The 12913-nt window shown below is 42.9% G+C and overlaps 1 long non-coding RNA gene across 1 annotated transcript; it reads left to right on the top strand.

Moving 5' to 3' along the window:
- The first annotated feature begins 2937 nt into the window (after positions 1–2937).
- Positions 2938–11482, top strand: LOC140843240 (uncharacterized). The gene is made up of 3 exons (XR_012120844.1): positions 2938–7211; positions 10641–10841; positions 11190–11482. It is a non-coding gene; the product is annotated as an uncharacterized lncRNA (long non-coding RNA).
- Positions 11483–12913: the final 1431 nt, after the last annotated feature.

Genomic DNA, 12913 nt, shown 5'->3' with positions numbered 1-12913 from the left:
TCAAAATTATTAGGAAAACCATCTGAGGCACCTTCTGGTAGAATTGTCGTCTTGCTGAGTTTAGTTTGTAAAACATTCTGCCAGACATTAAAAAAAAAATTGCAGATGAGCCATTACATAGGCTCAAAGTACTCGTCACCTCATTGACAGGCCCCACTGTAATTATTTTTAAATTTCAGAAGACCATTTCTAACACACACCCAACCGTTCGCAGATCAGTTAATCATGATTTTAGTTTCTACGTGGAATGCCCTCCCTCCCATTGAGATAGCAGTCTGTTTTCTGTTTTCAAAGATACTTAATTTCAAAAACTTTTATAATTTGGGTTCAGGCTCTCAAAAGAAATACTGATACAAGGTGAATTCCGTTGCCATTTTGTCTCTGAATCATGCGAACCCTGGGAATGAAGATGTGGGAAGAAAGCTGGTAGGCAAATAAGTTTTGTCGCCTTGACTCAGCTGGGTGCGGTTGGAGCAGTTCCCCACCTGCACCGCCTGTTCTGCCAGTGTCCTGTTTTGAAATACATAGTTTTTCTGCTTCAAAAATACATAGATTTTTTAAAACGTCAGATGATAGCTTTTTGTTTCCCCATTCAGCAGATATTAGGAATTGTATTTTAATCATAAAATTTTAAATCAGTAAGAGGTTGGAATACTTTCCATTTCTCAGATTCTGGCCATTCTTCTGATTAGCTTTCTCTGACACCTGCAGTACTGCTATCGAGCTTTGGCTTCGGGGTGCAGTCTTCCCTAGAGGCCACCTGGCAGATGAGGTCCAGCGAAACCCAACGCTCGCTTGCTCTCCATCTCACCTTTGTGTAGTGGTCCACATCCACATAAGATCTTCCGTCTTGATTTGCTTCTCCAGCCTTTGGCTGGATGACTTGAGGTGCCACCCGTGGAAGTGTGGCCTTGCTGACAAATGCCAGAACAATTTGTCTTAGCAAAGGACAAGAAATGCTGGAGGCCCTCTCATGACTTTTTGCTCTTTCCCAGAAGCTCATGGAAGAGGGCAAGAGAGGCCATTTTATCCAGTGTTAGATTATATATGGTAAAATCAATGACTATCAAAAATGTATATGTAACTAGTTGACCTTTGATAAAAGCAGGACTGACTTTGAAAATCAGGTCATAAACCCTCTTAAGAGGTCAGGGCTTGATGGCTTCTCCCTTGGAGGGCGGGAGGCAGGAACAGCCCTGCTTTTCAGGGGACCCTCTAGCTATTGATGGATAGCCTTTGTGGGCTTTAAGTGAGTGCCTGAAATATACGTTAGAACTCACCTGTTTGTACATAATTTTACTTTTTTTCACTGAGCACAATACCCTGTAGATCCATCCATGTTGTTACAAATGGTAGGACTTCTTTTCTTTTTATGGATGAATAATATTCCATTGTGTATATGTACCACATGTTCCACTAATCTATTGTTGGACACTATCATTGCCTCCATATCTTGGCTATTGTAAATAATGCAGCAATAAATGAGTTAATGTACCTTTTTGAATCAGATTTTGTTTTTGGGCAAATTCCTAGAAGTGAAATTACTTGGTTGTATGGTATTTCTTTTTTTTAGTTTTTTGAGGAATCTCCATAGTGCTTTCCACAGGGGCTGCATCAAGTTACATTCCCACCAACAATGTAGGAGGATTCCCTTTTCTCCACATCCTCACCAACAATTGTTACTCCTTTTGGGTAGTAGCCATTCTGACTGGCATGAGGTGATGCCTCCTTGTGGTTTTGATTTGCGTCTTCCTGATTAGTGATGTGGAACATCTTTTACTGTTTCTATGTCCATCTGTATCCCTTCTTTGGAAAAATGTTCAGTTCAATTGCTCATTTTTTAATTGGGTTATTTATTTGGTATTGAGTCATATGATTTCTATACATATTTTGTGTTGGCTCCTTATCAGATATCATTTGTCAGTGTATTTTCCTGTACCATAGGTTGCCTTTCCATTTTGTTGATGGTGTTCTTTGCTATACAGAAATTTTTTAGTTTGATGTCTTTCTTGTTTATTTTTGTTTTTGTTGCCCGTGCCTAGGTACGTGTATCCAGGAAAACATTACTCATGCTTATGTTCAAGAGACTTTTGCTCATATTTCCTTCTAAGAGTTTTATGATTTCATGTCTTATATTTAGATCTTTAATCTATTTTGAGTTTATTTTTGTGTATATTGTTAGATAGTAATTCAGTTTCATTCTCTACCATTTAGCTGTTCCAGTTTTCTCACCACCATTTTTTGAAGAGACTGTCTTTTCTATAAAAGTTTTATAGTTTTATGTTTTACATGTAAGTCTCTCATCCAGTTAGTTAATTTTTGTATGTCTGAGTTTTAAGACAAGTTTCAATTTTTTGCCTAGAGATGTCCAATTGTTCCAGTACCATTTTTTGAAAAGACATCTTCCTTTGATTGTTTTTGTATTTTGTCAAAAATCAGTTGGTAATATTTATAAGTGAGTCTGTTTCTGTATCATCTGCTCAGTTGATCTGTATGTCCATTCCTCTGCCAGTAGCTTGCTGTTTTGATTATTATAGCTAAATAGTAAGCCTTAATATTAGGTACAGTGATTCCTCTCACTTTGTCTTTCTTTTTAAAGATGTTTTAGCCTAGAATCTTTGCCTTTCTACATAAATTTTTTAATAAACTCAATTATGTCTACAAAAACATGGTGGAATTTTGATAGAAATCACATTAAAACTGTAGATCAATTTTGGGAAAATCAACATCTTTAGTATGTTGAGTCTTTGGTGTATGTACAATGTGCATCTCCATTTATTTAGGTCTTAATTTCTTTTCATCAGTTATTTTCTAAGTTCCAGAATGCAGATCATGTAGTGATTATGTTAAGCATTTACTTAAGTATTTCATTTTCCTTGGAGCAATTGTTAACAGTGTTATGTTTTTAATTTTGTTTTCCACAAGTTCATTGTTAATATAAAGAAGTGCAACTGAGATTTCCATGTTGATCTTGAATCTTGAGACATTGACAGACTTACTGTTTATCAACTTTCACAGTCAACAGTTGAGTTTTTGTTATGGTAGATGAGATGAGATCTTAGCTCTTCTCTACCCTTTTCTCTTTTCTGTCCTCTCAGTGGAATTAAATGTCTTTAGATAAATTGGTACTCAGTGTTTACATTATTTCAACTAGTTAAATATTGTTTATTTCAATGTATTGTGCTATCATTTCCTTTTTTTGTAAAACTTTTTGTTTCTCCTGGAATTAAAAAGGACCTCATTTTTTTTATTTGTAATGTTTTCTACATAATTTTGATTCTTTACAGTTGTTTCATCAGATCCATTGTAATATCTATCAGCAGTTTTTACTTTTATATGCTCGGTCATATTAGGAAGTTGATCAATTTCTTTATTTTCTTTTAAACTAGAGTCCTCCCTTCTGGAGCCTTCCATCTCGCTCCACCAAATCCCAGGTTCCTGCACAGCATTTCAGTTGGAGCATCCCTCACTGTAATGCTGGACTTCTCTTTACCACTTTGCTGTATTATGTCTCCTCTTCTGGTTTCTATTGCTTCTTTCTTAATTTTCTCTCTTGCTTCAAACTAGTACATTTTCCAGAAGCTTCCTTAAAAATATGCATGGGAGGTCATAATTTTTTTAATCCTAACATGTCCTAAAAGATCCTATCTTTAATCTACCTTCGTATCTGATAGTTTGGCTAGGTATAGAAGCCTAGGTTGAAAATTCTTCCCCTTAAGATTTTTTAAAGTCTCTCACTACTGTCTGCTAGAATTTGATTGTTGTTGAGAGAAAATGTAATGCCTCCTGATTTCTTTTTCTCTTTGAAAGTCTTAGGATCTTTTCTTTATCCTTGTCTTGGTGAAACTTCTTGTCATTTGTCATTCTGGGAACTCAATTACTTATCAGATATTGAACACTTACTCCATCCAAGGCACTGTTCTAAACCTTGGAGGTACTGCAGTAAATAAGACAGAGAAAGTTTTCATTCTTGTGGAGCTTATAATCTGGTAGGGGAGAAAAAAGATAAGAAATATAAAATAGCTACAATAATTTCAGATAGTGACAAGTACAGTATAGAATACAGATGGATACATGAATTTGAAGACTGTTGAACAGTGGGTGCTGTGTAGGGACCAGGGAGATCTCTCTGAGGAAGTGATGTTAAGAGCTGAGGCCTGGAATCTGCGAAGGAGGAGCCATCTGGGAAAGGCAGTTCCAGGTGGGAAAAGCAAGTGTAAAGGTCCTGGGCCCAGCATGTCTGAAGAGCAGGGAATGGAGGGTGACAAAGGAAAAGAGTGCCAGAAAGTTCAGCCTAGGCCGTACATGTAGGGTTGTGGAAAGGACTTAGACTTAGGATTTTATTCTATTTGAAATACAGATGCCCTTGGAAAGTTACATGCAGAGGAGTGATAGGCTCCACCTTACCCTTTTAAAAGACAACACCACTGCTCTGGGAAGACAGAAGGGAGAGAGAGGTACAAGAGTGGAAGCACAGTGACCCCCGAAGAGGCACTTCAGGCTTTGACACGATGCAGCTTGGATTCAGCGGCCCTTTCGGACCAGAGGATTTTGTTTCTCAGTTCTGGGAAGTGTGTTGTATCTTATTATTTTCTCTGTTCTCTGTTTCTAGACCTACTTTTTTCTTCCTTAATTTTTTCCTTCTCTTTTTTAAGAAGTTGCCTTCATTTTATCCCTCCATAAATTTAAATTGTTTGGAGCTCTTAGGCCACTCCGAATGGAAAAGAAGGCTAGGGTCCAAACAAGTGCCCTCGTTTTCAGCCCTGCACCTGGGGGACCTGATGTCCTGTGCGGCTGGGGGAGCCCCCACTCTGTTGCTAGGTCAGTGACCACCCTTCTTTCCTCTCCTCTTTTAAAAAATTCACTTGTGTAGCAAATGTTTTTTGGGCACTCACTCTCTGCCAGACACTATATTTGTGTTGGCACCTCAAAGGACAAGTGGAACCTTCTACCTTATAATTTGTTTTTGCAGTAAGGACAGTTTCTTTCTTAAGAGATGCTCAGTGCTCGAGAGACGCACAGCGTCAGGAGGAATAGTCACATACTTCAAATGAATTAAGTGTCCAAGCACTGACCTGTTGCACACTAGGGGACTTAGAATGTGCTGGTGTGTGGTGACAGAAACACTGTTGGTGATGTGCGAGAAATTGAGAAATCGTAGAAAGAAGAACCTCCATTCCATTACATAAGGACCTAGAAATCTGCTTATCATGTTTGCTGCTGAAATGATTTACTAAGCGCTTTGGATGATCCCAAGAGTCAGGAGAGTCTGGGCGGCCCTTCCGGTTCACCCGTGCCCCCCAGCAGACTGTGACCCTCTTGCTGTCTTGGTCTTACAGCCTTAGTACTAAGCACAGTGTCTGGCACATAGTTGTTGTGGGATAAGTATTTGTTGCATGAATGAGTAACTGCTTGGAAGGTGGGGAAAACTGAGAAGTGAAATGGGGGTCACAGGCTGCTTAGGGGCTGCATGGCTCACTGCTCAGTACCCAGTGGGCCACACCTTGGTATCCCCCACTTGCATGGAGCTGGACAAATTGAGGTGCTTCCAAATGAGGGTGGGAAGGATGGAGAATGGTTAGAAACCATGTCACATGAGGAAACAGCGGAAACCGTGGGGCTGTTTTGTCAGGAGAAGAGGATGGAAGTGGTTATGGGGGGTGTGGTGGAGAAGGTCAGTGTCTCGAAATATTTGAAAATCTGTCATGTGAAAGAAGAATAAGGCTTTTCTGAGTCACTGGAGAGGCAGAACCAGGCCTAGTGAGGTGGAAGGTAAAGGGAGACGGCCGAGTCAGAGAAGTGACTGGCAGCCATTTAGTCCAAAGTGAACCAGCGGCCCTAGAAGGCCATAAGCTCCTCTGGAAACTTCAGTAGAGATTGCAAAATGTATCATGGGGATTCTTAGGACCATCATCTTGTACTAATACAAATACATAGAAGTGCATTAATAACAACTTTATTAAGGGCTTACGATGCTCCAGGCACTGCTCTTTTGTATGCATTATTGCATTTCATCTTCATAGTAACCCTGGGGCAAGAGTGTTGTGATTCTTCTGGGATCTGATGCTGTCAGAGGTCAAATGACCTGCCCAAAGTCACACAGCTGATGAATCATGCAACAAGGTATGAGCCCAACCTTGTCTGGCCCCAGAGTCACCCTTTTTGCCGCTCTCCTGAGGCTACAGTCTCTGAGTGACCAGATAACATGCTCAGCCATTGCAACCTGGTCCTGGCACTCCTGCCCCCACAAATATTCTCAACCCTGGTGTTACCAGTAGGTGCAGCTGTTCATACTGCAGTAGCAATTCTGAAATGTCAGTGGCTTAAAAACCGCAGGGATTTGTCCTTTCCCTTGTAAGGGCCAGGCTGCCTTGGGAAGGAGAACTGGAAATACTTGGTGATCAGCATGTATGGCCTTCACACCCCTGTAATAGGAAGTTAAAAATAGCAATACATTATTTGTGTCAGCTCATGACCTGAATGGCAGGATTGTTAAGTAATGAGATCTATGGAAGGTGATCTGTTTTGTAATTACCAGTGGACTGTGAGGACCTCTTTCAGCCTCGTCCGTGGGTGCGAGTCTTGGTGGCAGAAATGGGAGCCCTGAAAGCACTGCCCCATGTGGAAGCTTTTGGATGTACCTCACCCTCTCTTTGGCTGTTTGCTCCAGGAATGCAGGCGAGAATCTGTAAGGATCTGTCCACCCACGAGGGCAAATCCTGGGTGTCACACAGTTTCGGATCTCTCTCTCTGTCTCTCCTCCCCTCAGCCCACCTTCTCAGGTATAGCACAGGTCTCTGGCTTTGTTTGGAAAGTCAGGCCCCAAACCCAGAAATTAACTTGTCAAAGGGCAAAGGCTGTGTCTCATCCACCTCTTCTGCTTTGAGAAGAGCATGGCGATGATGGACAGAGTGATAGCAGTCATTGAGATCAGTTAGACCTTACCCATGGCCTAAGCTGTGTTCATTGTGCATGGGGCCTTTTTCTTCTGCCTTTTCTCCATAACTCCGGCAATTCCTCTGAAATTCATGATGTTTCAAAGCTAGAAAGTTCTCATTTCAAGTCATTGGAAGGTTGCTTTACTCCATCCCGTCTTGTAGACGGCCCTCCACTGGCCAGCCACACACGGAGTTAGAGTGGATGGGAGACCCTGGCAATGATGAACAATACCCAGTGGCACAGAATAAGAAAACAGCTGAAGCTGCTTCAAGGTGAGCCTCAAGAATTCCCTTTCTCTTTTTGATTTCCGAAAGTTCCTGAAAATTAGGGTTGTCAGGTAAAATACAAGGATGTCCAGTTAAATTTGAATTTCAGATGAGTAACAATTTCTTAGCATAAATATGTCCATATTGCCCAGGTCATGCTTATTTTAAAGTTATTCATGATTTATGTGAAATTCAAATGTAACTGGGTGTCCTATATTTCTGCTTAATAAATCCTATCTGAAATGTGACTGCTGCTGATTTTCAAATAATATGAGACAGAGCTCAGGAAAGCACATTGCCAAACAGCTACATGAGCAATGTCTCAGATTGTGTTCCCGAGCACACAATTTGGGAGTTGTAAGGTGCACAACAGAATGCTAGAGACAAGTGGCTTTCATCTGCTTCCAAGAAAGGCATGATTCTGTGTCTCAGGTCACTAGAACTCCTCTTGGTTACCCTCCACAAGGAGAGAGCTGCAGCAGCATACACACTCCATGGTAGTAATCGGCCCTCAACTGAAGCTGGGTGAGGGTGGTTCTGATCTCTTCTCTGAAACGAGAGTGCTGCCAGTCCCAAGGCAGACCCTTCCCAGGGCGCTAGCCAGCAGCCTAACACAGGAGGCAAAACAGAGTGGTTCTAAGGAGGTGGTGTGATTTAATGATGTCTCCATTAAATGCCTCTCCTAGAATTCTCTAATTGTCTTGTGTGTATGGTGACAACAGAGAAGAAAAAATGTGAGCAGAAATCTTACGTTTGGGTTGGTTGGTTATCATTCACTCCAGGCTGTGTGCTGCTGTGCAAAAAACAGGCTTTGGCCATTTTATGTAATGATTTGACACATTCTTGAGCTACCAGATTCTGGGCAAGCAATGAATCCTTTTCTCATGGGACTGAGGTTCAAGAGCTTTTCATTCATTTGCAGAGATTGTTCCAGGCTGGGCACTGGCTGGAGCTTTTTGTTCACCAGTCTTTTATCTATTCCTCATATCAACCCTGGAGACTTGTCCTCATCATCTCTTAGGGCTCAGATCTCAGGCCACACTGGGGTTAGCTATCCTTTCCATGTTCTTACAGACACTGCGCATCTAGCGCTCCATGTAACACAGCCCAAAACTTGTAGGGGAAGCCTCTCATTTGAGACACAGAAACTAAGGCTCAATGAGGTTAGGTGAAACGCCCCAAGTCGCAGTGGCTGAGGTGGGATGGGTTTGCAGAGCAACCCCACCTAAGATCATCTAGTGTCTTAAATCAGGTTCCCAGGAAACAGACCTTGAGATGAAGAGGTGTCTTGTGTTTGGAAAGTTTACTGAGGGGTGTGTTGGGATTGACCCCATGGGCTGTGGTGTGCTGGTCAATGGTTAATGACAGTTTTCTGTCCAGGATGTGTCCTGATGTAGTTTGCCAATTTCTGTGGTGTAAATTCTCCCACTGAGGCTGGTTTCTGGGCACCAAGCTGCCATAACTGAATGCAGAGCTGGGGCAAGATGCTCAGAATCACCTCCCTCAAGAGGTGGCAGCCAGCTCCATCACACCGCTGCCCCGGGGGATGGTGGGACTAGGGGAGCAGAGGGAGAAGTTATATGTGGTGCCATCACAGTGAAGGGGCTGGGATGATCTTGCAGCCCAATTGGGGCTGACCTCTGTGCCTTTGCCATATGTTAGTAGATATGGGCTGCCTCAAGTGGTCCGAGGATGAGACGGGGTGGTGTTCTGTTCCTCTAAAGCCCCACCATATGTGCAGCCCTCTTAAGCACCAGGCATACAAGGCAATTGTGTCCTATCCTCACCTCGTGCTCGTTGCTGGCAAACTTTGCTTCAACTGCATCCTTGGCTCTTGGCACTAGGAAGCCACTTGGCAAACATCGGATGATAGATGGATGAACCTGTGATCAAATGAATGTTCAATAAAGGTTTGCTGACTAACTCTCCGGTCCTGCACACACATCTCAGGTTCTCGGCTGTGTTCTCACATGCTGGGATTTCCTGTGTGAAGTCTCATTTCCCCACCTGGGATGATGGGTTCATTTGCACTGGATCCATGCCCCCTATCCTGTGAGCCTTGCTGTCCTCACCGTTTAGAGAGATTGGTTGAGATGGGAGTGCATCGACATACTTCATGCATTTGTCAATTAAGAATTGCCTTTGATAAGGAATTGCCCTTGAGTGATTTGACTTTTTAGAAGAGTTTCAGTTTTTTATTTCCCTTTGGGAAAATGCTGGAAATTAACAAAACAGTTCAAAGTTATTACAAGGTGAAGGAACTCCAGTAAATGGGAAGTCCTGGGTGATATTTGCATCACACGTTATGTAGGTGGGCACCACAAAGAAGCGACATTTCTGAAAGACCTCGGCCAAAGTCATTCCCCTCTGCCAGAGGACCCTTAAGTCTGTTCCTGCGTGGACCTTGAGGATACCCTGAATTCTGGGACTAGCATTATGGTGGCTCCTGGAGTATATACACTGTCTCCACTCCTTTGTGAAGGCATAGCTCCTAGTCTTGGGGTTTCTTCCCCAGGCTGTGCAATCACTAGTGCTGGTCTAACCAACCATCTACCTGAATAAAGGACCAAGAGCCATCCCAGGTGACTCACAGCTGTGTGGACGTGTGCATGTGTGTGGAGAGATGGGATGGCAGAATCGAGCCACTTTCTCTGGTTGAGTCTGTGGCTACCATTTTTCCTGTGATGGTCAGGGAGTCACTTCCTGTGTCCGCGCATCACCAGGCCTTGCAAGAGCCTCAGCGCTCCTCAGCCCTGTAATTCCTACCCATCTTTCTGGAAATGTTACCCTGGCTAACATATTGTCTCTAATATTCACTGTCTTCTAAAAAAGATACAGACTTTCAACACTGATTTATGACGACGCCCCAAGGGCAAAAAGAAAACTTCAGAGGATACTTTATTTGTTGTGCAGAAAAACTAATTGGAAATGAAGAGCTTGTCTCTCACTCATAGCTCATGCCGATATGGTGCATGTTAAAGAAAAGACTTGAAGTTCTTCATGGGAGCTGCTCAAGCCTCCATCCCTGTCCTTGCAATGGCACCACCTCCACCCAAAAGCCCTTTCTCTTCTTACCCACAAACTAATTTTCATAGTTCTTGAAGAGTCTGGCTTTGCTTCCTCGAGGAAGCCTTCCCTGATGCCATCAACCTGGCTTAGATATCCCTCCTGTTTGTTCCCTGTTTTACACTTATAAACAGCTATTTTTAGAATTAAATATCTACATGTTATCTTTTTCCAAAAAACTTACAGAAATACTGAAACAGTAATTGTCTCCTGACTTAATCCTTGATTCCCAATATCTAGAACATAAGAGACACCCAGTAGGTAATTTTTTTTGGTGGGGGTAAGTGAATTATGAAATTATTTTTAGAAAGAATTGTAGTGCTTTCAAAGGGATTTGACTGTTGAATGATGAAGAACCCATATTTGCAGAGTTTGGGACACCGAGATTGGATACCAAACAAAATAAAAGGTGATAGAGGACATGATACTCACCCAACTTATTTCAAAATCTGATTGAAATAGAAGTCAGCAAAATTTAATTCATTCAAATAACATACTATGTATGCCTCCAAACCTAATGGATGAAATTTACACCTTTCGAATCTTCATAATGGAATTCAAGGACAAAGAGTAAGAAACAATGATTAGTCACATTATTTAAGTATGAAATGAATACAAAAGATTCAAATATAACTGACATTTTATGATATTTTTAAAGAGATTGCCATATATGTAATGTGGGGGGTGTGGGGGCATAAAGAATTTCAGTATTTTCTCTGCAACTGGAGCAAACCTGAGGTCTGATGGGTCTAAACAGCTGTGAGATGTGCTTTCCCTCATATACGGCCCCAGGGGTTAGCTGCTCAGAGTAATAGATGCTCTTCCGTATCTTCCCAGTAATTAGGCAATTTTTATGTACGAGAAGGTTTATATCATGCACACCTACATCATTCTGACCTTTCTTCCGTTTACCTGCAGCGTGTGATATTTTGGGAAATGAACTTTTCTTGGTGAGTGACGGCGTCACACTGCTCACCAGCTCCTGTGAAAAGCGGGGCAGCCAGCCGCCCTGGTTGCCCTCAAGAGCAGGCACCGCAGACCCCACAGGGCGCCCCAGTCTGTGATTCCCAGCCCGGAAATGCCGGTCCTTCTCTCAGGTGCCCTGTACGGTCCCTGGGTTTTGCTTTCAGTAGTTCACTGCCTGTAATTCTGAGGGCTGAGGTGGGCATCATAGGACCATGGCGCCCTCCTGGAGGGGATGATTCTGGACTCGGGGGCTTATAAACCAGCTTGCGGGGAGGTGCTGCTGGGCAGGAATGTAGTACCCAGTGCGTCCAAGGACGAGAATCTTGGAACCAGCACACTCGTCACCTAGAAACAGGCCCTTGGTTTCCATCATCTCTCAGGGTTCACAACTGTGCTCCCTGGACAAGGATTTTGCCAACATTTTAATGACAAATACTTTGCTATGCCTCCCTGCACTGACTGCGTTCAAGAGGTGTATTTTAATTAACCATCAGACTTTTTGAAACAAACGTTCCACATTGTATCTTATTAAGTATGTTGTCTAACAAAGTAAGCAGAGCATCCTGTGGGTCTCTAACCCCCAGTAGAAGTCTTGGGGGTCCCAGGTGCCCCTGTCTGGCCTCGTGTTACAAAAATCTGGAGTGAAAATGAGCATGTTTAGAGGAGTGCAAATAAGTTAGCTGAACCCCCAACGTGGAGGTGGGGACAGGGCCAGCTTCATCCCACTGAATGGAGGACAGTTTCCACCCATGGGCACTCAGGTTTCTTGGCACCAGGTCCTCTGCCCAATCAATGTCAGGTAGCTGACTGATCAGATGGAGGGTCCTTTCCCCAGCAGGGGTGAAGACGGCAGAAGACCGATGTGCACCCTTCTCACAGGAGCGTATTTTGTTGAATGTGCTCAGTGCAGAAGCCATCGTCAACCTTTGAGGCTAAATTTAATGTTTGCAGGTAGTTCCAAATCCTTTGCAGCCAAACCCAGCGGCAGAATGAATAGTTGCATAGAGGAATATGGCATGTGTGATCGAAAACAACTTATTGCTCTAAAAACAAAACCGTTAGTTACAAGGCTCACAAATGGACTCCGTTCTGAAATAACCCAAATGAGTTTGAAGTGATGAGAGCCCCAGTGGATGAACTGTGGCTTCCCAAGGGGATGTCATGAGAGGTTCCATGCAAGTACAGACGTGGACATCTCTGCCAGTCGGCTAGCACACAGCCACAGCAGCTATGGGTGGTGAGTCAAGGCCAGGGACTTGAGGTCAGTCCACAGTCTCCCACATTCTTGGCACACGAGTCCTGGAGAATCTTTTCCCTCTCCTGCAATAGGCACTGTTTGTGCACTACTCTAACTGGGGTGCTTTAACCCCCTCTCCATTGGGTGGACTCCTAAATAGCCTTCAAGACCCAACTTGAATTTCACCTCAATTCCCACAGAGTTACTCTTCTCTCTGGTCCATTTTGCATTTGTATAAATCTCCATTGTGTAGATTTCCTACTGCATTATGATGATTTGTTTGAACATCTTGAAGGCAGGGACTGCATTATTCTCTTATTCATGTCTATTACTAAAGCTTGGCATTTAGTAGATGTGCAATAAAATGCCTTGTGAATGACTCGTACAACTTCGGTGAACTTCAGTTACCTCATTGTTCTAAACGCACAGGATCTAGTAA

Source organism: Manis javanica, chromosome 8, assembly GCF_040802235.1.
Source record: "Manis javanica isolate MJ-LG chromosome 8, MJ_LKY, whole genome shotgun sequence".
In the NCBI taxonomy this organism is placed as follows: Eukaryota; Metazoa; Chordata; class Mammalia; order Pholidota; family Manidae; genus Manis; species Manis javanica.
Note: the sequence above shows the minus strand (reverse complement) of the source record. Positions and strands in the feature narration are given on the sequence as shown.